The sequence below is a fragment of the Mirounga angustirostris genome, unplaced genomic scaffold (assembly GCF_029215605.1).
Source record: "Mirounga angustirostris isolate CCGP_5_RB_7025 unplaced genomic scaffold, mMirAng1.0.hap1 SCAF_7, whole genome shotgun sequence".
NCBI classification, from domain to species: domain Eukaryota; kingdom Metazoa; phylum Chordata; class Mammalia; order Carnivora; family Phocidae; genus Mirounga; species Mirounga angustirostris.
Window position 1 is genome coordinate 151,661,802 of NW_026991715.1, and position 27,457 is coordinate 151,689,258.

The window sequence follows — 27,457 nt, forward strand, 5'->3', positions numbered from 1 at the left end:
TGTTCCTTGGCTAGAAAGAGAAGAAATGGGAAAGTTATCAACACCCACAAGTGGCAGCAAACCTGAGGGGGTGTGTCTGACTGGTGTCCTTGGAAGGAGAGCGGTATGAGCAGGGTTTCTGTTAGGAGAACTGGCAGACGCCCTGGTGGGGGAGTCAGCCCGCAGTGCACTGGCCGCTGCCCTGTCTGCTGGTCCCAGAGCGGGGTGACCCTCAGGGCGCCCCAGGGGCTGCCGGTGGTCCTCCTTCGCCATCAAGCTGCTGCTGCCCCCGGGATCAGGTGTGACCTTGGCTTTTAGCAGGTGACACTCCCAGCAGCTAGGGGGTGGGTTCAGCCCTGAGGAGGGGATGTGGTGGGGGACCCGAGGATCCACTGCAGAGACCCGTATTGCACCTCTGATGGAGCGCCCCGCCCCAAACCGCTGACCCCCGGTCCCTTAGCTCCGTCGGGAATTTTCCAGTCCCCTTGGCAAGTCAGCTTGTTCTGTTTGAGCCCAGTTATGGAGTTTTCAGACATGACTTCCTTTTATTGAGCTAATTATGCCTTTCCATGATTTTCACCTAATACTGATACAGGTGTGAGGGGGAACAATTAAGAAGCCCCCTGTCTGTCCTGCCTCTGCCGTAGAATACGTCTCCTCCTTTGCATTCAGAGCTCTTTACACAATCAGTGGGGCTACTCTGTCCCTTTATTGACTCACCTTTCTTCTCCCAGCCAAATAGATAGCTCTGGTATCCTCAGAGCATAGTCACGGGAGTGATTAAAGATGAAGGAAGAAAAGATCTTCAGAGAAATCTTATATATCATTCAGTCCAGGAAAATAAAAGTTCAGAGACTTTGGCAAAGAAAAAAGAACGTGATGGTCCATGTTGCGCCGGGACGTGGGAGAGAATCCGTTCTTCACGCCACCTCAAGTGTCTGACCCCGAATGACGAGTGAGTGCTTGGCCATGAAGGTGGGTCGCCAATCCCACCCTACTGGATATTAGACGTGCCCTGCAGGTGTTTTCCAGAAGCTGTTTCCAGGAAAGTTCAGTCCGCCTGCACTGACCAAGGCCGCCACCTCTCTTGGTTTGGCAAAGCATCGCTTTCCGCGGCGTGCAAACGCAATGCCACACTGCATTCGTTCTGGCTGGGGACGCGCCGTGTGCTGCACAAGGCATGCGTTCTGGTCAGAGGCATGTCGCTTCCTCCATGCAACTGGGAAATCCAAAGAAGGGGAAAAATTCACAAAATCTACCTCGTAGGCCCGAGATCAGGGCATCTCTCTCCATCCACAGTTGAAGGGACCCCGCATGAACAAGGTCCACCCAAAGGAGGGTCGCATGTATGCCCTGCAGTCCCCAGGCAGACCACGTGCACAGAGCTGTTGTTCATGCACTCAGAAACAATCTTGAAATAGCAGTCATGAAGGGTGTTACTTCCACAGAAAAGTAAAAATGTAAATAGCTTACCTAACCGCCTATTCCTCGTCTGTACCATGAGGAAGTTGAAATAGGTGGTCTGTAGGTGCCTCCCATTTTAAGATGCATATAGAAATATAAACACATTTTATGGGCGCCTGGGTGGCTCAGTCATTAAGCGTCTGCCTTTGGCTCAGGTCATGATCCCGGGGTCCTGGGATCGAGTCCCACATCGGGGTCCCTGCTCGGCAGGAAGCCTGCTTCTCGCTCTCCCACTCACCCTGCTTGTGTTCCTGCTCTCGCTATCTCTCACTCTGTCAAATAAATAATAAAATCTTTAAAAAAAAAATAAATAAATAAATAAAAGAAATATAAACACATTTTAAAAGACATCACTCCTGTAGTGTTCAATGACTCCTTAGTTGCGTATAACACCCCGTGCTCTTCACAACACGTGCCCTCCTTAAAAAATAAAATAAAAAATAAAAGAGATCACTGCTATTAAATAGAAAAACAAACCTCGGACAGGCTATATCTAAACCTGAAATTGGAATATAATTAGTCAAAACAAATAATTTCTGGCTGTTAAATAATAGTTTTAGTTTTGAGATGTGTGCTTTTTAAATTTAATTTTTTGTTTTAGTTCTAAAATTTTCTTTATCTATCCATCATCTAACATCTATCTATCTATCTATCTATCTATCTATCTATCTATCTATCTATCATCTATCTATCTACCTATCTAATCTATCATCTGTCTACCTATCATCTCTCTAACATCTATCTATCAATCCCATGACTCACTCTGGTGTGCAAGCACCATCCTTTTGGTTAGTCAGTGGCGAAGTTGGAGAACTGTCCAATACTGTGTTCTGCTGCCCCAGACAGGGGTATGGGGGTGCACGGGGTGGCTGGGGGAAGGCCACAGAGAACAGGATTCCCAGCACATCCAGCCGACGTGACCCCACCAAGCGTTGTGTGTTTCTACAGCTCTGCTCCATTCTCCATTCACGGGGGTGAATTCCACCGGACCCTGTGAAATATAAAGCGCTTGGCACATAATAGGCCAAGATCCGTGATCATCACAGGACTGTGGGTTTTGACGTCCCTCCAAAGAGAAACGCAGGGACACTCTGTCTCTCAGCCGCCGCATTAGTCCTGGAGTGCTGCAGAGTTAACGTGGCCAGAAACTTGAAGTAATGGAGAATGTCACTGGGAACCCAGAACCATTGCACTGATGCAGATTCATTATTGGCATTTGCAAACGCAAGCTCCACGTGGCTCCCGGGAGTGGCTTTCCTGGACGGCCTCCCACAGCCGGCGCTATCCCCCTGTCTGTATGCTCCTCAGCAGGTGCCCGGGAGAGCGCACGTCCGGGCTGGATACTTCACGTGTGTGTGCTCTGCCTCTCACTCAAATCTGGATTTCCCGTCCGCAGGTTTGCCTGCGTCAGCAACTCCCTGTGTTCAGTTACTTGCGCAGTGATTGGAACTGGAGTTAACAACTTTTTACTAAAAGAAAGATTTAGGGGCACCTGGGTGACTCAGTCGTTAAGCATCTGCCTTCGGCTCAGGTCATGATCTCGGGGTCCTGGGATCGAGCCCCACGTCACTGAGCAGGGAGCCTGCTTCTCTCTCTCCCTCTGCCCCTCCCCCTGCTTGTGCGCTCTCTCTCTCAAATAAATAAAATCTTTAAAAAAGTAAATAAAAGAAGGATTTAAACATCTGAATGCAAAATAAGCACATCGTTACAACTGTTCCAAGTGCAATGAAGAAAAAGTGCCTTATCTGATAAGGAGGTGTATCAGATACTTGGTGATCCAAACCTTAAAGTCGAATTGCTTATTTACATACGCTGAAAACATGTACATCTTTCAATATGTTAACACGGTCACTCAAGTAACCGACATTTGCCTAGCATTGTTAAAGATCCACGAGACATGATAGGAAGTGGATTCCTGTAGACCACAGGTAGATCACAGACACCCATTCTTGTCGGAACTCTCCAGAGCGACGTGACCCCCTTCTCATTTAAATGAGTCCATCCGAGGGAACTGTCTTTAAATTCTTGCATATTGTGGCAATTTCTTTGTTTAGGGATGACCAGACTTATACAGTGAGAGACTCTGGTGATGTTCTAGACACAGAGAAATAGCACTAAGAAAAAAAACCACTAATATTAATTTGCTAGAGTATACACAGTCATAAAAAGGCTCTTCACAGCCATATCCTTCAACTTTATTACTCCAAATGTAGGGTTGCAGGTAATATTACCCCAGATGTTAACCAGCCACGCTGTCTTGCATAAGTTGGCCCATAACATTCTTCTGGCTGTAGAATAATGAGGATTCTAAAGATTAAGTCCACCCATTAGGGAGGTGTTATAAATAAATTAACGTTTAAAAAAATACACCAAACAATTTTAATACACATCTATGCATTAGGGATAGAAAACAACGGAGCATGCATTTAAAAAGTATTTCACTTTTCTTTTGAAAATAAAATATCATTTTCAGGGGCAATATCCATTGCTTATATAGAAGATACAAGAACATAAGGCAAAATTAAGCAAACATTATTTTTATTGAGCAAATAATATGTTCTCAGATTTGTAAAAGGTAAAACCAGCTTTCTCTTTGAAAACTGGCTCTTTGCAAAGTAGACATCAATTACAGTTTACAAGTACAAAGATAAATGAGAGGAATTCCTTAATTATAGACAGATGCAGGTATTTTAATAACACACAATGTTGTCCGTTACACAAGGGTTAACGGATCATCTACGGCGTGTTAGCTGTTGGCTCAGCGAATGAAAGCAGCGGGTGGATACGCTATGAAGGGGATTAAGGTTGCAGATGGAACTGAGGTTGCTCATCATCTGACCTTGAGATGGGGAGATTGTTCTGGGTTCTCACAGGGGTCCTTATCGGTGAAGCAGGGAGACAGGAGACCAGAAACAGAGGCGGAGACACATGACAGAGGAGCTTTCGGAGCAATGGGGTTGCCGGCTTTGTAGATGGAAGAGGCCATGAGCCAAGGACTGTGGGTTCTGGGGTCTGAATATTTGTGTCCTCCCAAATTTATATGTTGAAACCGTAACCACCAACAGTGAAGGTGTTAGGAGGTGGGGCCTTTGGGAAGTGCTTAGGTCATGAGGGGGCGATTCACGATTCATGATGGGATCAGTGTCCTTATGAAAGAACCCCACAGAGCTCCTGAGGTCCCTCAGCTGTGTGAGATGTGAGAAGTCTGTGACCCAACCCTGCTGGCGCCCTGACCCTGGAAGGCCAGCCTCCAGAACTGGGAGCGATAAATTCCTGCTATTGATAAGCCACTCAGCCATTTTGTTCCAGCAGCCTGAACAGACTAAGACAGTGGGCAGCCTCTAGAAATTGGAAGAGGAAAAGTAACAGGGTCTCTGGTATCGCTGCCAGAAAGGCACGCAACCCTGCCAGCCCTTTTAGCTCAGTGAGACCCATTTTGGGCTCTGATGTCCAGAGCTGTAAGAATGCTTTCAGCCACTACGTTGCATCCATTTGTTGAAGCAGAAGCCGAAAGCTAGTTCAGTGAGGTAGGAGGACTCCCCCCAAGACCACGGCAACAGCACCTGCCACACCTCCTCGAAACTCCCAGCGATTCACCACACCCACCCCCTTGGTACTTTTGTTCTGTATTTTTTGGCCTTAATTTTCCCCCCTTTTTAAGAGTTTAAGGTAAATTGGTTTCTGTTCTCGTCCTTCCTGCCCCCCGTCCCGCCCCACTACTGTAAGATACTTAGATTCAGACTTTGTAAGGGGAGTCACCACCTTCACGGTACAGTTCAGCTCTCAAACAGTTGTTAGCTCAACCACTTTAAGGGAATCTTGGACACTTTCTGTGGCACTAACAGATCATGGCAACTTTATGACTCTTGGAGACACTTATTGGATTGTTTCTCCCTAAACAGAGTCTCTAGTGATACAAGTGTCCCTGGGTGTATAGATGAGATCAGGTGGGACAGGTCCCTGGAAAGAGTGACCCTAAATGCAGGACCTGCATAACGGAGGTGAGCCTCAAACATCTGCCTTCCATTTTAGCTAAGACAGCACACCTGTTTTAGTTCTTCAGCCTGAGGAATTCGGGGCCATGCTACGGTCTGGAATCCTCTTTCGGCCATCCCGTGGGTAATACAAGCCATTGCTACCACTTTGTTCTGTGTGCAGATGAATTACATGACATCTCCCTCATTTTAATACAGCATTTTAACACCCAGTGAATGCTTTTGTACAGATACTTCCCTATCAGATGATTCAACCAATCATTCAAAGTCCAAAACAGGATAAAATCATGTTGATGAGTATGTCGATGGGAACTCTGACAGTTTCAAAGGAAACATCATCTTGAAGAAAAATCAGCCCCTGCGGTGGAGGCCGAGACGATGGTTGGTGGTCTCCCCAGCAGCGGGGGCTGAGGGACGCCCATGGGGAGACGCCGAGCAGAGTCCAGGCCTGCAGGGGAGAGCTGTGCTTCTGTTAGTGTAGGGCTGCCAGCTCAGGTACACGGTTCCCCTGATGTCCCCAGATTCCGCTCACACCGCCGTAATCAAGCAGCGATGCACTTGCTCCAGAGTATGCATGGTCTGAAAGCCAAACCACCACTAGCAACTTCCCACTCCTGAAAGTCAGCCAACTGAGAAGAGCCTTACTCCAATAAACTCGTCTCTGAGCACCAGCCAAATGGCTAGCGGACCCCCTTTCTGCAGCCTCTGCCAATCTGCCAACCCCCAAGCCCCACTCTATGAAGATATCAGTCTGCTTTGCTCAGGGGACCTGTGTCTGAGGGCACAGACCTCCCTTGCTTCCGTAAGTAATAAATTCAGCTTTCTGTTCCTTGACAGCTAGAACCCAGGGCAGGTCTGCTGAGTCGTGTGCCCTCACAGAGAGGAACTGGTGCACATCTGTGAACAAAGGAGGTCAGAAGAGAAGAAGCCAGAAATCAGAAGAGAGAACGATTAAAATAAACCTCCTATTGCTGAAGTGTGCCCTGTGTCGAGTCCTGGCATGAAACTGAACAATTACTTCTGGTGACTCTATTTAGGGAAATAAAATTCTTTGAATGTGTATTTATATCAACTTTAATTATGAAGTCCTTAAAAAAATGCACGAGGTTTCTTATTTCCCATACTAAACATAAAATCTAATAGTCAGATTGCTACGCCAAATTTCAATTTGGCTTTGGGTAGATGTTGGCTATTTATTCATTCATTACAAAATACAGATTGGATTTACACTTTGCTTTTCAATGACTGGGCACAGCCTCGGTTAGAGATTGCAGATCAGCAAGTAGGAAAGGGCGGGAACACAGGGCTGGCATGCTGACCTGATCACGGAAGATATTTTAAACACTGTTCAGAGTGTATCGTGTGCTGTGTATCTGATGGAAACGTCAGAAAATCTCCAATTGCAGCTGCTGGGTAGCTCAGTCGGTTAAGCCTCTGACTCTTGGTTTCAGCTCAGGTCATGATCTCAGGGTCCTGGGATCGAACCCATGTTGGGCTCTGTGCTCAGAGGGAAGTCTGCTTGAGATTCTCTCTCCCTCTCCCTCCGCCTCTACACCTCCTCCTGCTCATGCTCCCTTCTCCCTCTCTCTCCCTCTCCCTAAAATAAATAAATAGGGGCACCTGGGAGGCTCAGTTAAGCATCTGCTTTTTAAAAAAAGTTCAACCTCATGCAATCAGAAAAATACAAATTCAATCCACGACACAGCATTTTACAACCAATGGATTGTCAAAATTAAGATTTCTGTTACCTATCAAGCACTGAATATGTCCAACATAGAGACATTATACATTATAAATAATTTTTTATAGGCTCAGGTCATGATCCCAGTGTCCTGGGATTAAGCCCTGCATTGGGGTCCCTGCATAGCAGGGAGTCTGCTTCTCCCTTCCCCTACTCTTGCATTCTCGCTCATGGGCTCACACACTCTCTCTCTCTCTCAAATAAATAAATAAAATCTATAAATAAATAAATAAATAAATAAATAAAATAAGAAAATGTCCAATTGCGTCTCCTTCATCTTTGGCTGCGTTTTAACTATAGTTTTGATGTGCTAGATTCTTCTTTGCACACGGAAGCCACAGTGATCTACATGACATAGACACGTTGGCATGACTGAGATACTAAATAAAAGGATTAAATACTATATTACAAGTTTGGACAATGTTGCAACTGTGCATGATTTAAAAATGTAGAGTGATTTTAAGTGGAGTGGACTTTTTGCTTTCATATAACAATACAACAGTTTGATCATTTATTTTAGTTAAGGGTATTAACAATGAGGGGTTTGGTTGTTTAGCGAAGAGAAAAACAAAAAAGAATTACAGAAAACCAGTGATCTTCTAAATCAATCTGATTCTCCCAGGGGTTAGATCTTTCTGTATTATGCCTTTCTGATTGATCTTTAGCCTTAGTCATGAATTGTTCTGTGTTGCACAAATGATTCTGTAGTCCCAGGCTGTACAGTATGGCTATTAATGTGGAACAGAAGAGAAACCAAATTAGGGGGAGCAGTAAATATCTCTCAGTGTCAGGAAGGCAGAAACTCATTCTTTACATTTTTAAGTCAAATATGATAAAAAGTAGACAATTATAATATTTTGTGTGTTATGAGAAACATCATTACCTTTAAATTAAGTTTGCCCAGGGGAGGGCAGGGTCCCAGACTGTGTGGCAGGTCTCAAGCAGGGCTGGGATGGGCAAGAACATGGGGTGTAGAGGAACATCGAGCTGTTTATGTGGCCTTCATTGAGGGCCGACTGTCTGCAAACCTGTCTGTTCCATTTGGGACCTTTGCTTTGTCATAAGGAGCTGGTGCACGTGCCTTCATGGAAGTTGGGGGGCAGGCAGTGGCTGGCTAAGACTGGGAGGTGAAGGAAGCTGCCCCCAAGCCTGATTCTTAGAGCCAGGCATACGGGGGCCTCCAGGACACACACCGAGAGGTGTCAAGAGGGAGCCAAAGAGATCAAGTGTCAGGCTGAGGTGCGAGCCCACCCACGGGGACAGCCTAGGGAGCAGCGTTGGGGATCACCCCAACTCTCCCTCACCGTAGAGGTCAGGGACTAGAGTGTACACTCACTGGCTCCTGAGTAGGGCACTGACCGCTGGTCCCTAGGTCTTTCAGAATTTGTGCCACCTTGTACACGGAGATTTGCCTCAGTGTCCCCCGTCCCATCTTCTGCTTCTACAGAGCTCACAGCCTCACCAAGGGGGCCGACTTGGACACTGAGGGAAAGCAGAGCCTTCGCCTTGGACGGTGCCTCATGCCTGGCCTCTAGGGCTCTCTTTTTAGCCCACCCTGCTCTGTCTTCTCCACCACAGGGACAGATTCTTCTCCAGATGCACCACCCACCAAGATAGCGCGCTGGCTTGGCCAACTTTTATGCTAAAATGCATTCAGATGAAGAGGCGCCTGGGTGGCTCAGTTGTTAAGCGTCTGCCTTCGGCTCAGGTCATGATCCCGAGGTCCTGGGATCGAGGCCCGCATCGGGCTGCCTGTTCAGCGGGAAGCCTGCTTCTAGCTCTTCCCCTCCCTCTGCTTGTGTTCCCTCTCTTGCTGTCTCTTTCTCTGTCAAATAAATAAATAAAATCTTTAAAAAAATAAAATAAAATAAAATGCATTCAGATGGATCAAAGGCTTACACATAAGACAGAAACTTGGAGACTCTTAGAAGAAAATGTAGGGGAGAAGAACTTTGACGTCAGTTTTGGCAATTTTTCCAGTAGGGCACCAAAAAGCACAGGTAACAAAACCTCAGATGAACTAATGAGACCACAGTCAACTAAAGAGCTTCTGCACAGCAAAGGAAACAATCAATAAATTGAAAAGGCAGCATACACAATGGGAGAAAATACTCCCAAACCACATATCCGATAAAAGATTGATATCGAAATTATATGAAAACTCGTAATACTCAATAGCAAAAATGCAATAATCCAGTTAAAAAGTATGCAAAGAACCTGTATAGACATTTTACCAAAGACAACATATAAATGGCCAATAGGTTTATGAGAGGAGCCTCAACGTCACTCAGCATCAGGAAAATACAAACCTTGGGGCACCTGGGTGGCTCAGTCGTTAAGCATCTGCCTTCGGCTCAGGTCATGGTCCCAGGGTCCTGGGATCGAGCCCCTCATCGGGCTCCCTGCTCGGCGGGAAGCCTGCTTCTCCCTCTCCCACTCCCCCTGCTTGTGTTCCCTCTCTTGCTGTGTCTGTCTCTGTCAAAAAAAAAAAAAAATCTTAAAAAAAAAACAAAACAGAAAATACAAACCCAAACCACAATGAAAAATCACCTCATACCTGTTAGGATGGCTACTATGAACAAGGCAAGAGATAAGAAATGATGGTGAGGATTAGAGAAGAGGGAGCCCTTTGCGCTGTTGGTGGGAACGCAAACTGGTGCAGCCACTGTGGAGAACAGTATGGTGGTTTCTCAGAAAATTAAAAACTGAACTGCTATATGATCCCGCCACCCCATTTCTGGGTATATACCCAAAGGAATTGAAATCGGGATCTCGAAGAGATGTCATCACCGCCCCCCACCCATGTTCATTGCACCATTATTCGTGATAGCCAAGACATGGAAGCAACCTAAGTGTCCGTCAACAGATGAGTCCACAAAGGTAGATACAGATACAGATATGATACACACACACACACACACACACACACACACACACACACTGGAGTATTATTCAGCCATGAGAAAGAAGGGAATCCTGCCATTTGCAACAACATGGAGAGACCTCGAAAGCATTATGCTAAGTTAAATAAGTCAGAGAGACAAATACTATATGACCTCACTTATTGATGGAATTGTAAAAAACCAAACTCATAGGAACAGAGAGTAGATTGGTGGCTGTCAGGGGCTAGGCTGGGGCAGGGGACTGGAGAGATGTTTCCCGGGTCAAATTTTCAATTAGTAGATAAATAAGTTCTGGAAATTTAAAGCATAGCATAGTGAATATAGTCAACAATACTGTATTAAAAATTTCCAAGTTGCTAAGAGATAGATCATAATTGTTCTCACCACAAAAAAATAAATGAGAATTATGTGATGTAATAGAGGTGTAGCCGACACTAAGGTGGGGATCATGTTGCAATATGTACATGTATCAAACCAACATGTTGTATGCCTTAAACTTACACAGAGTTATAGGTCAATTCTGTCTCTGATAAAAAATAAAAAATAAAATGCATTCAGATATAGCTCATACATTAGATAACATGCGGAAGAAAACATGTGTGTTCAAATTTTAAGCCTAGGAAAATGCTCTTACAGATGCCTGCATCCAAAGTCTAGGCTTGAAGGATGCTCCCAGGACCTGGCTAATCTCTTCTCTGCTCAGTGAGATCCCTGACTTCATCCATTTTCCAAAGCTCTTGGGAGGATGGGAAGTTTGCTTATTCACTGGAAGAAAAGAGTATTCTTTGAAGTATTTAAATACTACTGGAGTTAAAGGGCGTACATGGTGCTGGTTAGTTGTCACAAATGGGTCCTCTTAATTCAAAGACTTACATTTTGCCAGCTCCCAATACTGACGGCTAACAGGATCTGGAATCTGGTTTCGATGATAGCAAATACTTATAAAAATGGAAATATAGATTTGTACAGCTCTAAAGGTGACTGGGCATCCATACTGATGCACACTCTCAGGAAGGAAGAAGTAATAAAAAGCCAAATAGAAAGAAAAGCGGACACAGAGATAATGGGACGTCGATGAGGGATTTGGCATGAGAGAACCATGTCTGCCTAGTGGGGAAACCACCAAACTGAGCCCAGAGGGGTCAGACACAGAGAATTACCCATGAACCAAACAGTTAATGAAAGTAGCTGGTACACATATGGATTTCATAAAGGTTTATGCAATTCTTAGGTGGCCTGCATTTATGATAGGTTTGTAGATGCCTCTTAAATCTCTTAAACAGGGAAGAGATGCAAAGTAAGACTATACAAAGAACACCTGGAAAGCAGTAAGCAGCAGAGCCCGTGTGTGCCCCCACGGAGGCTGCATCCTGGCCTGGACCCGGAGTCCACCTCCCTTCTGCAAGAGGCCATGTGATTTCTGTCCTTCTTGGAAACTGAGTCTGGAGAGGTCCTCACTGGTCACGTCACATTTTGCCAACCGTGGCCGGTGCATTCCGACCCTGCTTTCTATGCATCAAAGTACTCCAAAATTAGAACAGTGTTTCTATCTTTGCACTGATTTTTTTCCAAGGCATGTTTAAAATTAAGTCACCTGTTAACTTGTTTGTACAAATAGGCAAAGAAACCCCCCCCCCCCAAATCACTCCACGTGCTTGAGGATTTATGAAACATGTGGCCCGGAAAAGTACTTCCTGTTTAAAAAAAAAAGAAGAAGAAAGAAAAAAGAAAGAGAACAGGCAACTTATAAATTGCCATTACAACACACGAAGGCAGTTTAACTCAACTTAGCAGCTAAGTCAATGTTTAGCCAAGCCGTCACGCGAGTGCCTTATTAAAATCCCCGTGGCTCTGGAGTGGCTGGGGTGGAAAGAAGGTTAAACTGCATATCAACCACTGGAGAAAGCTGAAAGGATGGGCAGCCCAATTAAACCTTCAGCCCTGCTTCCGCTCATAAGCACTTGCTCCTTGAGTCCCCCCGGAACGCACCGCGAGGCAGCGCGAGGGAGGACCAGCAAGCACCTTTCATGCGGCACGGCTAGCCTGGGGTCTGGCCGAGCCCTTCTGGGTGAGAGGCGGCCGTCCCCCCCCTATTAATCATCGCCCGGCTCTCAGCACCTGGGACTGACTCCAACTCCCCCGGCTGCTATATTGACAATATTCCCTGTTGATTTCCTCATTTTCTCAGCCCAGTCTGCACTGACCTCTTTAAAATTCTTTATAAACGTCAGTAATTGCTGCATCCAACTTCAATTCATTACTTTCCCAGGCCTCATGTATTTTGATGATATGAAAGTTGACCACATTTACATGCAAATTGAAGTTTTATATTAATAAGGGCCAGTGAAAGGAGATCGCATGGTAATGCTCCATTATGACTTTTAAATACATTTGCCCATGTCTCGGCTGGCATTAGCATGGTCAGACCATGAGGAAATCATGTTGGTCTGATTGCAATTTTGTTTTCCAATTGAAAGTACAATTTCATCAGGTTTCCCTGTCATTTCTAATAATGACTTAAGTTCGCTTGCTAAATTGGAGGATTTCTCGGGCTTTTGGATGGGCTGGGAAACAGGTGAGGTGCAGCTACTTCTGCGAGAAGAGCTTCATCGTGGTGCGGCCACCCTCCGTCCCACGGGACTCCTTTGGTGGCAGGAGCAGCATCGGCGAGGGCTCCACGCAGCAGAGACTGATAGTCCTCAGCACATAAATTTTATCCTCGAGCTTTGAGAGCCCGACAACGCTCTGTTTGCTCACTTTTTCCTATAACCATCAGTGGATGCTTATCTTTTCCAAGGACAGAGTTGGTGGTCTCTGTCACCCTCCACATTTTCATATTTTGTCGCATGGAGGAGCTGATTAGTTTTCTCCCCTCAAGGGGATTATCAGCATAAATCAGGAACAGTGTTAGGCATTACTGTCCTGAGTAAGACTCTGAGATCCAGAATCCCATCGGAAACAGATCCTCGGTAAGAGCATTTTTCTGACTGACTCCCTGTTAAACTGAATGTGGATTGTGTGCCTACAGCAAACCCCACTCAGCCAAGATGCTGAAAGAGAGTCACTGATAAGATCCTCGCCCAGTGGAGCAGAGGATGCTAAATGAGAAGGGCGTCTAATTACAGAAACTCCCTGTGACCCTGGAACAATCACTGAGCTTTTCCGTGACTCGGTTTACACAGTCGTGCATTTCATTCGTCTCTAGACTCCCTCTGGGTTCCACTAACTTGCAAGGCTGGGATGGCGCCAACGTCTGTTTCCTGTGAATGATGATTTTGATGCTGGATGATATTTTGGGTAAAAACTCACACTTGCCAGTGCTGTCCATTAAATAGACTTAGGGTATGTCTCCTGATTTAGATGGTACAATAACCTTTTAGTCAACAAGTTCCTAGTGCGTTCAACCCTTATCTGATTTGTTTTATCTCTGCGTAGATAAGACACTGATGGCAGACTGAAGATGAGTAAAGCCACAGGGTGGACAATAGGATTCTCCTGTCTCTGGCCAGTAAAGGATATACCCAGAGAAGTGTCAACATCAACACCTTCCATTCTCAATCACTCCCCTTGGCAGTCTAAAGATAAGCATGATGCATTTTATAAATAAGTCCGGGATTCACAGAGAGCGAATGACACACACATACAATGACTATTTATGTAAAAACAGAGAGAGGATTGCTTGTCAGTTGACTGGTTTCTGGTTTCAAAGTCAGGTTAAACCCAATATGTACGGTATTGTTTATTTTTTTAATCTTAGTAATTTCAAAAGCATTCCAAAGAAAATATGAGATAGGTGGCGCTTAGCAATGATACTCGATCTGGGAAAAGATGGAGCGTGGCCCATGGCGCTGGGGGCAAAGAAAAGCTCAAACACTGATTTGCTTTGTCAACTGATGTTTGACTAATGATAAATGCTTGATGATTAATACAGTAAGTGGTTGGTACCCTAAGCAGAGGCCCACCTGCCGCTGTGTGGACAGGTGGTTTTTATGTGTTTGCTCAAACAGTGGTTCTAAACTTTGCTTTGGGCCACTAACTGAAAATTTGATGAAAGCTATGGATTGCCTCTCCAGGAACAAACCTGCACACTCACATACCCAGTACACTTTGTGTGTAATTCCAAGATGTGGAAGCAGAATAACGGCCCACCAGGAAAAGCCTCCATCCTAATCTCAGCACCTGTGAATGTATTTGGTACATGGCAAAGGGCGGTAAAGGTTTCAGATGGAACTAAGGTTGTTAATAAACTGACCTTGAGATGGGGAGATTAGCCTGGATTATCCAGGTGGATCCAGTGTAATCATAAGAGTACTTAAAAGTGGAAGAAAAGGCAGAGAGTCGGTGAAAGGGATGGGAGATTAGAAGCAAGGGGGTGTGACAGAGTGTGGGAAGGACTCTCTGACTACAGAGAAAGAGGCAGTCATCCAAGGAATGTCCTGCCCTCTAGAAGCTGCAAAAGGCAAGGAAATTGATTTTCTCCTAGATTCTCCAGAAAAGGATCCAGCCCTGCCGACACCGTGATTTTAATCCATTGAGAGCTGTGTTGGCTTTTCTAACACATGGAACTGTAAGATTTTAAATTTGTGTTGTCAATTTAAGGCCCCAAATTTATAGTAAATTGTTGTAGCACCAATAGAAAAGTAATACAACTCTTTGAGGCCCATCCAATGAATGCTTTCTTGAGACCTCAGCAACGTGTAGATGCAGTGACTCTTTACAAACATACATCAGAGTGGCGTAAGCAAAACCAGGCATTCCCTAGAAGCCCAAGAATCCTGGATGGAAGCCAGCGCAGTGTGAGGCCGGATCCACATGGGAGGAGTGGGCCTCCTGTGTGGGGAAGCCCTCACCTGGGAGGGAAGAACGAGTTGCTCTGTAACTCACGCCAATCAGTTGTGGGCACAGAAAATGCAAAGGAAGGCAAGCAAAAAAAAAACAGTTTTGCAAATACCTGAAGAACAGCTGAGCTGTAATAGTACCTACGTTGTGCTCGCTCAGTGCTAAGTGTTGGCCCTCAATGTCCCTTTCGTTGCTCATAACATCTTAGCATTCTCAGTTAGGTAGACTGAGTTGGACAGAACTCACCTGGGACCATGTGATCAGTGACGGGGGGAGCAGGGGTGAACACCAGTGACCTTCTTCCCTTCTTTGCTGCTCAACACACCCACTCCTGGTTCATCCGGCAGTGCTGGCTGGTCTTTGGTTTTTCCCAGCCGCCTCCTCTCCATCTGATCCCTAAATCCTGCAGGAACAGAAGCTTGATGTCAAGTCTTCTCTAACAAATATTTCTGCCCGTGGGATCTGCCCCACCCCTGGTTTCATCGCCATCCATGTGTTGAGCTGCAGTTTCAAAGCCAACTCACGGCAGGGGGTTAGGGGGGCATCGCCATTTGGGCGCTGATAGGATGACTTGAGTCCCGTCCCTCCCCCGAACCTGTTTCTTCCCCAGAACCCCCACTTCAGGGAAGCCCGCTGCCTCTCACCAATTCCTTATCTCAAGGATCTTAGAGATATGTTTGCTTTTCCCCGTTTCTTCGCCCTTGTTTTATGTTGTCACACACCCTTCCAACCCCAACTCTGCTCCCAGAGATGACTCTGATTCCCGCACTGCCCACCACTTTCTCTGTCCACTCGTGTCCAGACCACAACACTTCCTCTCCCGAACCTAGAACGAGGCATGGTCCCATTCTGGCTCCTATCCTGTCCATTCTCCTGCTCATCGTATAGAGTCATCATCTGAAAAGCAATCCCATTATGTTACTGCTCTGCCTAAAACCACCCAAAACTAAAGCAGAAGCCAAACCTCTGCTCATTGTCCGCCCTCTCCCATGACCTCTCAACATCCTCTTGGGTCACGTCTATTGTCATCGACTCCCAACCACCCTCATCTCCAGCATGTCTGCTCACTCTCACTGAGTGTCTTAGCATGGAGCAGAGGGGGGTGGGTTCCCTCCGCCTAAAATGCCCCTCCCCCTGGTGTTCCTGGGTCTTTCTTCTCTTTCAGGGTCCTCTCCAGATGTCGCCTCCCCAGAGAAGCGTCCGTGATTCCTCCCTCTCCAATAGCCCTGCCCACTTCATCACCCTCCCTGCTTGTTTTCCTTCATTGTACACATGAGACCACGTCACCTCTTTCCTTCATTTGTCTCCTCATCAATTTCCAGTTGGCCCTGCCATACAGCTAGCTCCAGGGGGAGAAACTTGTCTAACCTCTCTTCTGTTGCATCTCCAAAGCCCGGCTCCCAGAGAGGACTCAATCAATATTGTGCCATGTTTTGGGGGCATTGATAACACACTTGCACACCTCCAGATGGCTTCTGACGCACCACAGTCCCTCCGAAGACCGTGCGTGCACCTGTAGGCATCCAACGGAAATGGTTCTATAGGAGCCTGTGATTAGGAATAGAAGTGATGAAAGACCAGTCATTGTCTCTGTGCCTTTGTCCACGCGCTTCTTTCATTCAGATGCCCCTCCACACCTGTGTGAAGATGCATCCAGCATCCGTGTGGTTTCCTCTGCATCTGCATCCAGCGTCCGTGTGGTTTCCTCTGCTTCTCCCAGCTATAACCATTTCTCTTCCTGTCCAACTCACAGGTGGGTCCTTCGGGGTCTTAGTCTCCCCCTGGATTTGTAGTTATTCTAGGTGGCAGATCACATGTATGAACTCCATATCAAGCCACCCTGGGGCTGATTAAGTCCCTAAGAGTCACTCACTGAATATTTAGAGAATCAATCCATCAGTTAATTGGTAAATCATTTATGATGACATGCAGCCATGAGACACAGAGAGTGACCAGTGGGTCCCAGCTTGCACAGGACCGTTCAGTTTTAGCAATGATTGTGCTGTCTTCCAAGCAATCCCCTCAGTCTGGGGCAAATCCGGAACCGCTGGTCACCCTAAAGACACATGACCTTAATAATACTGACTGTTCACTGTGTTCACCCAAAAGGTTGCAGTAACTGCCCTATCATTTGAAAGATTCAGAAATGGGACGTTCTGCACATTTGAAATGATTTGCTGACTGATGATCCATTTTCCCAGGAATGGAAATGGTATTCCTCCCTGGAAAAATGGTATTTCACCCCTTCAGGATCTGAATAAGCCACCAACAGTGAATGGTACTTTGTAGTAAGTCAGATAACAGAAAAGTCACTCTAAGAATGGTTCAGCTTATTTTCTTTATTTAAGTTTGTGCTAGAGATGAGAAGAGAGGCCTGGCCGCACATGAAGAGAATTTCAGCTCCTCTTTGGCTTATTTCGGGGCTTTAATTCTCCTCTTTTTGTCATGGTCAGGTGCCCAGAAGACGGCTCTCCTGGGGAGTGAACGACTGACATGAGCAGAGCAATTACCCCCTCAATCTCTCTTTCTATCTTCTTTTCCCTAAAGCAGTGTAACGCTTTCTTTAAAAAAAAAAAAAATGTCTTAATCAGAAGCACAATATATAAAACAAAACCAGCAGCTCCCACTGAAGCCAGGCAGTGGGGTGGCCAGACCTCCAGCCCCTCGCCCCTCCCAAACAGTGTTGGTGGGTGTGGGGAGGGAGGGGCTCCGACCCCACCTGCAGCCCCCAGCCTGTCTCCTCCCTCACACAGAGAGCATCCGGGGAGGGCCTGGGCTGGGGAAGGGGGTGTGCAGGAACAGAGGGTCTTTTCTGGCTTCTGAATTGTCTGTACTTTTGATGGCAGAACCAGAGGGCTTTCCAAGCAGAAACATCCACAGGACTGAGAAACATTTTGACAATGTTTTTGTGTGTCTATTCTCTTACCATTATCTCACCCGCTCACACAGAACAATCTAAAACTTATGCCGCAGCTTAAAGCACAATAGAGAATAGCGGGTCTCTAAGAGAACGCTGTCAGCCTAATCCCTCCCACCAAGTGATGTTTCCTTCATTGGGATAATTTAGGAGACGGAAAACACCCTGAACAATCATTCTCCTTGACCAGATATATCATTTAATCATAAAATTAATAACCCATTGTGCATCACTTTTAGACTGAAGTGTTTTCATATCCATTACCTCCTTCAACTTTTATAGTGCCCCCATGAGATGAGCAGTGTGGCTGTCCTGAGTTTCTGGTTCTTTCCCTCCCTCCCTCCTTCCCTCTTCTCTCCCTTCCTGCCTTCCTGCCTACCTGCCTTCCTTCCTCCCTGCCCTCCTCCCTTCCCCCCTTCCTTTCTTCCTTCCTCTCTTCTCCCCCCCTCCTTCCCTCCTTCCTTCCCTCCTTCCCCCTTCCTTCCTTCCTTCCTTCCTGCTTGCCTTCCTGCCTTTCTGCCTTCCTCCCTTTCCTTCCTTCCTTCCTTCTTTCCTTCCTTCCTTCCTTCCTTCTTCCCTCCCTCCCTCCCTTCCTTCCTCCTTCCCTTCCTTCCTCCCTCCCTCCCTTCCTCCCTCCTTCCCTTTCTCCCACATGAGACACTGAAGAATAGCAACCAGCAGCAGAGAACCGAGAGCCCGGACTCTGGGTTTATCGTTCCTTTTACACCAGTACGAGCGAGCAGCTGTAGGACAGGAACATTGTTGGCTCTGCTTCCAAGACAGTTCTGTATCTCCTCACTTGACTTTCCATTCTATAGACACAGGAGAAAGCCAAATTTGGCTTTTGGGTTTCAGTTTACTCCAACTGCCCACTGACATCAGCGTAGGAACTACAGTCTGGTTAAGGCTCTGCACCTTCGCTGGGAGGGGGAAGAGGCAGCTGATTGACATATTCTCTTTGAGTCAGATAATTCAACTTATTCAAAGTCATTCAAATCTATAAAAAAGTAAAAGAAAGGGCGCCTGGGTGGCTCAGTCATTAAGCGTCTGCCTTCGGCTCAGGTCATGATCCCAGGGTCCTGGGATCGAGCCCCACATCGGGCTCCCTGCTCCGTGGGAAGCCTGCTTCTCCCTCTCCCACTCCCCCAGCTCGTGTTCCTGCTCTCGCTATCTCTCTACTCTGTCAAATAAATAAATAAAATCTTTAAAAAAAAAAAGTAAAAGAAAATGTTCTAACCGGTTGTTAAAAAAATAACTCGATAACTTGTTCCCTGCAAGATTGCCCACGACTGTGACTAACGACCTCCTGAAGACCACACATCTCTGCATTCCTGTCCACTTTCTCGTTGGTGTATAGCCAGGTGTGGAATGGCTGGGTCATAGGGTAATTCTGTGTTTAGTTTCTTTTGAGGGACAAGGAGGCTGTTTTCCACAGCAGCTGCACCATGTTGTAATCTCACTAACAGTGCAGAGGAATTCCACTGTCTCCACACCTTCGCCAACATTTTTTTTTTTTTAATAACAGCCATCCTAATGGGTGTGCCCTGGTCTCTCACTGTGGTTTTGATTTGCATTTCCCTAATGATGAGTGATGTCAAGCATCTTTTCATGTGCTGTTGGCTATTTGTATGTCTTCTTTGGAGAAATGTCTGTTCAAGTCTTTTTTAATTGGGTTGTTTTGTTACTGAGTTGTAGGAGTTCTTTATATATTTGGATATTATCTCCTAACCAAATACATGGTACGCAAATATTTTCTCCCAATCTGTGAGTTGACTTTTCATTCTATTGATTGTACTGTTTAATGCATAAGTTTGTGTGTTTGTTTTCATTTTTGATGACTGAGGTCCTGAAATCCAATGTGTCTATTTTTTCATTTGTTACCTATATTTCTGGTGTTATACCCAAGAAATCATTGCCAAGTTCAATGTCATAAAGCATTTTCCTTGTCTTTTCACCTAGGGATTTTAAAGTTTTGTTCTTGTGCTTAAATCCCTGACCCATTATGAATTAATTTTTGTATATGATGTGACATAAAGGTTTGATTTCATTTTTTTTTTTCTGCATGTGGAAATCCAGTTTCCCCAACACCATTTGCTGAAAATCGTGTTATTTCCCCCATTGAATGGTTTGGCACCCTTTTTGAAAATCATCTGACCATGTGCAGGAGGGTTTTTCGGGCACTCTGTTCTACTCCCCTGGTCTCTACGTCTGTCTTTATGTCAGCACCACACTGTCCTGAGTGTTGCACTGTTGTAGTAAGTTTGGAAATCAGAACATGCGAGACTTCCAACTTTGTTCTGCTTTTTCAAGATTGCTTTGGCAGTTCAGGGTCTCTTGAGATTGCGTATGAGTTTTAGGATGGCTTTTTGTAATTCTGCAAAGAGCATTGTTGGGATTTTGAAGGGACTTCAGTGAGTTTGTGCGTTGCTTTGGGCAGTACTGACATCTCAACATTAAGTGTTCCGGTTCTTAAATATGGGCTGTCTTTCCAGTTATGTCTTTAACTTCTTTCAGCAGTGTTCTGTAGTTTGTAATGTACAAAGATTTCACCTCCTTGGTTAGGTTTATTCCTAAGTATTTTATTCCTTTTGGTCCTATTATGAATGGAGTTGTTTTCTTAATTTCCTTTTTGGATTGTTCATTGTTAGTGTACAGAAATGCAGTGATTTTTTGCATTGATTTTATATTCTGCAACTTTGTTGAATTCATTTATTGGCTCTGTCAGTTTTTGTTTTTGCTCTGTGGAATCTTTTGGGTTCTCTTTATATAAGATCATGTCATCTGTGAGCGAGTCTACTTTTAGAGTTATGAACAATTATACATATTTGTCGAAAGTAACTCTCAGCGTGTCTTAAACTATGCAAAAGGGCATAAACACCCTTCATGGGTCATCCTACTTTGGGGTGGGACAGAGTTCACCCCAATATCTTCACTATCATGGAGGCCTCCCTTCATAGTGACTGGGGTTATTTGCAAACATTTTAAGGCAATTTAATTGATAGATTCTATTTCATCCATGGTTTGTATTTACGTGTTTGCTTTTCTAACAAAAAGATGACTACCACGCGTCCGCCATACATAAATGTCCCTTTAAGCCATTCTGAATAAGCTGAATGATGCGCTTTGGCTCTATTTTGCAAAGCCAGGGGCCCTGCTCTGCTTACCCAATAGGAATTATTTTTATTGACTCTGTCTGCCCGCTCCCTTCCCTCTTGGAATGAGGAGGAACTTTGCTGACATGGCTTCTGCATTCACAGCTCCCTCTGAGACGCGGCCCGCTACAATCAAAGGTCTGCAGCGTGCTGCCCTTCCTATAATATTTCAGTTTAAACACCGCATCACTGTGCTGGCGTCACATCTCATTTGCACTGTGGCCTTTGTAGGAGACAGGGATCATTACGGAGCGAACACTGAGAAAAAACATATTACAGCCGGCCAGGTAGCGGAAGGGAAGGGAGGGAGGGTCTGGCCGGGAACGGAAGGGGCCTTGGGCGGAGAGGAGCCTGCTGCCCCCAGTTGTCAGGCTGATCCAGGGGCACGGCCACTGAAGCCTCCGGTGGCTCCGCGTTGGTCCCAGATGCCGCTCTTCCACTTTCCTCCGGCTGTCGCAGGAAGGACGATTGATTCCCCTGTGCGTGCAGGTGGAGATTATCCTCTTTCAGATAGATTTCCCCTTTCCCTCTCTCATTTTCAGTCTTCTGTGCACACATGTGGGATGGACCACGTGGCGTGTCATGCACACGGCTCTTTCCCAGGCCCTGCCTTTAAATCGGACTCAGTGGTTTGGACAGACTGTCCAGCAAGGAAATAGTAATAATCTTTTGTTGTTGGTTTTATTTGCTCTCCAATCTCTGCAATTCACACTCTAATAATTTCATTTTAAAACGAACAACTGTCATGAAGGTTTGCTCCACTTACTATTAAAACGAGAACAAAGAAGTGGATTAAATCCCCAGCTAGAGCAGCCTCCCTGGTTCTTCTCTCTTCCTCTCTTTTCTCCCCTCTTTTCTTTTTTTTTCCTTTCTGTCCCCTTCCCTGATGTCCTGGGGTGACCCCATGAGCAGGAGGCACAGAAGCAGGTGCTCCTGGGAGGGCAATGAGGGAGCACAAGGGAGGAGCCCCCCACATGACCCCAGCCGGGAAACCTGTTCTTCACCATCTGTGTGCTGGGCGGGGACTGTCCACCCCTGCGTCCCTGCAGGCCTCAGCTCTGTAGAGGCACATTGCCCAAAGCCTCCAGGGCCTCAGGGACGCCAGGGGGCATAGTGGGAGCATCTGCACTAACCATTCAGTCCAGAGGCCCTGAAACACCTTCAGACATTTGGAGGATTTATCCACTAGAAAAATACCTATGAAGTACCTACCACAGGTGAAGCATTCTTACCCTGGATCACACACTGAACGACATAGAAAACAAATTCCTACTCTCATGGAGTTGACACTGGTATGCGGGGGCAGATAATCAATAACTAAGTATATTAACACCTCTGTGCATCTGCTGTGGATCGCTACAGGGAACCGAGCACAGGGAGGGTGCAGAGGGACTTGGGGGTATGGAGTGGGTGTGGCCATTTTTAACTAGGATGGTGACAAGGCCAACGGTGAGCTTGAGTGGAGACAGAAGATTAGGAGGGAGAGATCCATGATATCTGAGAAGGAAGGTTCCAGACCCAGGGGAGAACAGGGTGGAGGGCCCTGGGCAAGCTGAGTTGAGTGGGGTGAGTGGGGTGAGTCGGGCAAGCAGTGTGGTAGCCAAAAGTCAGTGAAGGCCACCTTGGGACGGTGGCTTCTCTTCTGGGTGAAATCAAGGCCCTGGGGTGTGGGCAGAACTGCAGAGCTACGTTCTGTTCTCAGAGGACCGGGGCTCGAGACTTGCTGGCACGGACAAAGACAGTCACAGGGGTGCCCTGGGAGGGCAGAGCCCTAGCCAAGGGGACAGGGTGTCCTGCTGGAATGGGGGGACGCAGGTGGTGCCAATGGCCCTCTTGTGAAGGCCAACAGCTCTGGGCAGATGTTTGCTCCGGGGTGTCAGACTGGGTCCATCCTAGCAACTGTACCATGAGAATTTAGGGTCAGACCCTGAGAAGTGACGTCTGGCCAGGACACCACATCACGTGCTTCCAGTTGTTTCTTGGCGGAGAGATCAAAGTGATGATCTGGAGAAGTGTATTTATTGTACACTGATACATTAGCCTTTCTGGATGAGCTCAGGTCAAAGGCACTAACAGGAGAGGATATTAGGATGCATTCTGGGTATAGGGTATACAAAGCATCATTATGAACATTTTAATGCTTTCCTTCCTTTCCTTTTTGTTAAAATCCACCATCTTCAAGAACATATATCCTATGAATCACCTTCAAAGGGGGATTAAATTTCCCATGTGCAGCCCACATCACATGCAAGCTGAAACATCCATGTTCTTGATTAAGTTCTTAGACCTTGGTGATTGTCTTTACTGAGCATCATACTCAAATCCCTGCACATGAAATGTCTAGGCTTTCATTTTCAATTATTCATGAAATGTGCAGAAACATGGTCCAATGCACATTTGAGCAAAATTTGCTAATGCCCCTGAACAAATCATAAACACCTCACCAGGGGGCCTGGGAGGCAAGCCTCCTGTCCGATAGGTGTGTTATTATAATCTGCTCTTGCTAAACAGACAGCGAGCCCAAGGTGACAGGTGCCCGGCACCCAGACTCGGGCAGGCTCAGCTGTGACGTCCCTCCTTGCTCCCACAAGGAGAAATGCCTCCAGCAGTCTTCAGAAACTCAACACTAACACTCGTTCTTTTGTGCCAAAGAAGCAAGGTAGCAGAATGGCATATTTTAGTGCTGGCACATGGATAAAACTTTGCCTCTGATATGACCCCATATATGACCTGCTTTACTGTGGGTCAGCCTGATCAGAAGCAGAGGTACCCTCTTAACTCTTATGGGCTGGGATGGAGAGATTATACCCACAGGGATGGTCTGAGGTATCTCTCTAGAGGGTGCATTAGATCGTGCAAGACACATGTCAGAGAGATGAAAAAGAAAATTAGGACACTGGAAGTACATAAAAATGAACAGGTCACCCACACAAGAGGAAAGCAGAAAGTGTGCAGGAACTGACAGGTGTAAATTACAGCTCATCCAGTTACCTTTGGAAGATATGCATTATGTTAATTAGCATGTGTTCTTCCAGGTTCTGGGCATATGAAACAAATCCAACAAATGCCTGCCCTCCTGGGGGTTCTAGTCCAGTGGAAGGGAGGGAAGTGGGCAGACGAATCCGCAGGACATCAGGGAATGATCCCTGAGTAAGAGTAAGGTGGAAGGAAGGATTTGGGCAGAGGCCTGGAGCAGTGACGGTGTGGTCCACACTACATTCAGCTAAAAGAGCGCTGTGGGTAGAGGGAGAGCAGGTCCTTTTGGCAGAGTCTCGGCAAGTTTAAGGACAGGAAGGAAGTGGTGTTGTGGGAGCCGAGTGAGAGAAGGGATAGTAATCAGTGATACAGGTCAGAAAGGAAGTGGGGGCCGGGTCTCCAGGTGAAGAGAGACAGGAAGTCCTGTCAGAGGGATTACACAGTGTGTGTAATTTTTCATTCAAAGTTATGTCCCTGAGACTTGTTCGTGTGGTTGTGCATGGCTGTATCTCATCGATCTTTATTGCTGCATTGTGTTCCATTGTGAGACAATACCACAGCTCACCTACTCTGCTGCTGGGGGACACTTGGTTTGTTTCCAGCTTTGCCTGTTGGGAATAATGCCTAGGACGTTCTGTACGTCTTCCGTGGCGAGCATATTTTCATTTGTGATCAGTATAGATGTAGAAGCGGGTAGGCTTTAATGTAGGACATACATATTCAGTTCCAGTAGATATGGACACCCCTGCCAGGAGCATGTGATTTCTTTTTATTCATTCCACATTCTCAACAACCTGTGGTGTCATCAGTCTTTTTAAATCTGAGCATTCAGACGGGAGTAGTGTTAACTCAGTATGGTCTTACTTCTCACTTTCCAGATGACATAGAAATTGAAGTGCTCTTTAAAACATTCCATTGTCCATTTTGCCATCCTATTTTATCCAATATCTTTGAAGTCTCTTAATTCATTTACTATTTGCCTCTCCTTTTATAATCTGTAGAGATTTTTTTATGTATTCTGGATACAATAGCTGGTATTCTTGTTGCAAATATCCTCTCTCTCTCTCTGGCCTGCTTTTAATTTTTTTGACAAACAACAATATTAAATTTCAAGGTGGTGCAATCTTATCAGTGTTTACTTTTACAGGTTCTGTCTGTGTATGTGTGTGTGTATGTCCTGTTTAAAAAGTCTTTCCCTAGCCCACTTCACAAATTTATATCGCTGTGTCATATTTTAGAAAATTGTTTTTACCTTATAGTAAAACTGAATTTATGAATAGGATAAGAAGTTAGTCTAACTTGTCAACTTATACACAACACAACACATGCACACACTCTGCTGGAATTTTTATTAGAAAAGCAGTAAGTTTATAGATTAATTTCTGGAGAGCAGATATACTGATAGTATTGAGACTTCCAATCTATGAACATGGTATGCTTTTCAATTTAGTTAGTTTTCTCTTCTTAAATTTTTGTCAAAGGAATAAAACTATAGTTTTATTGGTAGAAGAGTTAGGTAATTTTTAGTTATATTTCTGGGTATATGATGTGTTTGATGCTATTATAAATACTGTTTTAAATAAAATTCTGTTTTCTATCAATCTTTGATATATTTTCAAAGTATCACCTTGATTATTCTCTTTTTTAAGATTTTATTTATTTATTTGAGAGAGAGAGAGAGAGTGAGAGAGCACAAGCAGGGGGAGTGACAGAGGGAGAGGGAGAGACAGGCTTCTAATTGAGCAGGGAGCCCAACACAGGGCTCAATCCCAGGACCCAGCAATCACAACCTGAGCCAAAGGCAGACGCTTAACCAACTGAGCCACCCAGGTGCCCCTCACCTTGATTACTCTGACAACACACTGTGAGAGGTAAAAAGGCCAGCTGATATACTATTGCAGGAATCTCAACAAGACATGAAAGGGAGGAGTAGTTGAAGTCTGTATATATTTTGAATATAAAAGTAGCAGAATTTTTTCTTGAGTTACCTATGGGGGGGGTGGTTCAGTTATGACTCTAAGATGTTACTTTGAGATATTGAAGAATGTAGTTATAATTTACCAAGATGGGGAAGACTGGGAGAAGAAGGTTTGAGATAAATATTGAGTTCGTTTTAAGACAAGATCAAGATATTTCTTTTTTTTAATTCTTTTTTTTATTATGTTATGTTAATCACCATACATTACATCATTAGTTGTTGATGTAGTGTTCCATGATTCATTGTTTGTGTATAACACCCAGTGCTCCATGCAGAACGTGCCCTCCTTAATACCCATCACCAGGCTAACCCATCCCCCCCCCCAGAACCCTCAGTTTGTTTTTCAGAGTCCATAGTCTCTCATGGTTCATCTCCCCCTCCGATATCTCCCCCTTCATTCTTCCCCTCCTGTTATCTTCTTCTTCTCCTTCTTTTTCTTCTTTTTTAACATATAATGTATTATTTGTTTCAGAGGTACAGGTCTGTGATTCAACAGTCTTACACAATTCACAGCACTCACCATAGCACATACCCTCCCCACTGTCTATCACCCAGTCACCCCATCCCTCCCACCCCACCCCCCACTCCAGCAACCCTCAGTTTGTTTCCTGAGATTAAGAATTCCTCATATCAGTGAGGTCATATGATACATGTCTTTCTCTGATTGACTTATTTCGCTCAGCATAATACCCTCCAGTTCCATCCACGTCATTGCAAGTGGCAAGATCTCATTCCTTTTGATGGCTGCATAATATTCCATTTTATATATATATATATATATATATATATATATATATATATATATATATACCACTTATTCTTTATCCATTCATCTGTCGATGGACATAAGATCAAGATATTTCTTAAATATCTATGTGGAAATATTGAGAATGCAGTGAATTTACAAGACTGTAGTTCAGGAGAGGAGTCTGGATTAGAGGTACAATTTGTGAATCATCAATATATAGATGATATTTTAAAATAACCAGATGAGGATTACCATCCAGAGAATGAAAGTAAGAGGAATATTCAGTGAGAAGAAGAATAGAGAGTAATTTTCCAAGAGCCCACTGAAGAAAGTGTTTTTAAGGAAAACAACGGATCAAATGTGTCAACTATTATTAACAGTTCAGATAAATCTAGATAAGAGAATCGTTCACTGGGTTGTGGAAAACATTGCTCATTAATGACTCACCATACATTCCTTTCTTCTTTACTGAAACTGATTCTGTTTGGGTACCATATACCTGACTTTGAAGAATGATACATGATTGGCTTTTCCCCTCTGCCAGTGATTAGTCCTGGGACCAAGTTCTGGTAAGAGATATAAGAGGACATATGTTAGGGGACCTGGCAAAGGGCTTCCTTCTTGATAAAAAAGAGATATATGAGGACTCAACCCTGGTACTGGCACCTGCCTTGCTTCCTCCTTTGGGTGCTGACAGCCAATGCAATAATACTACAACTTAACAGCTAAACGATGGCTCCATCTTGATCTACTCAAAATCAAACA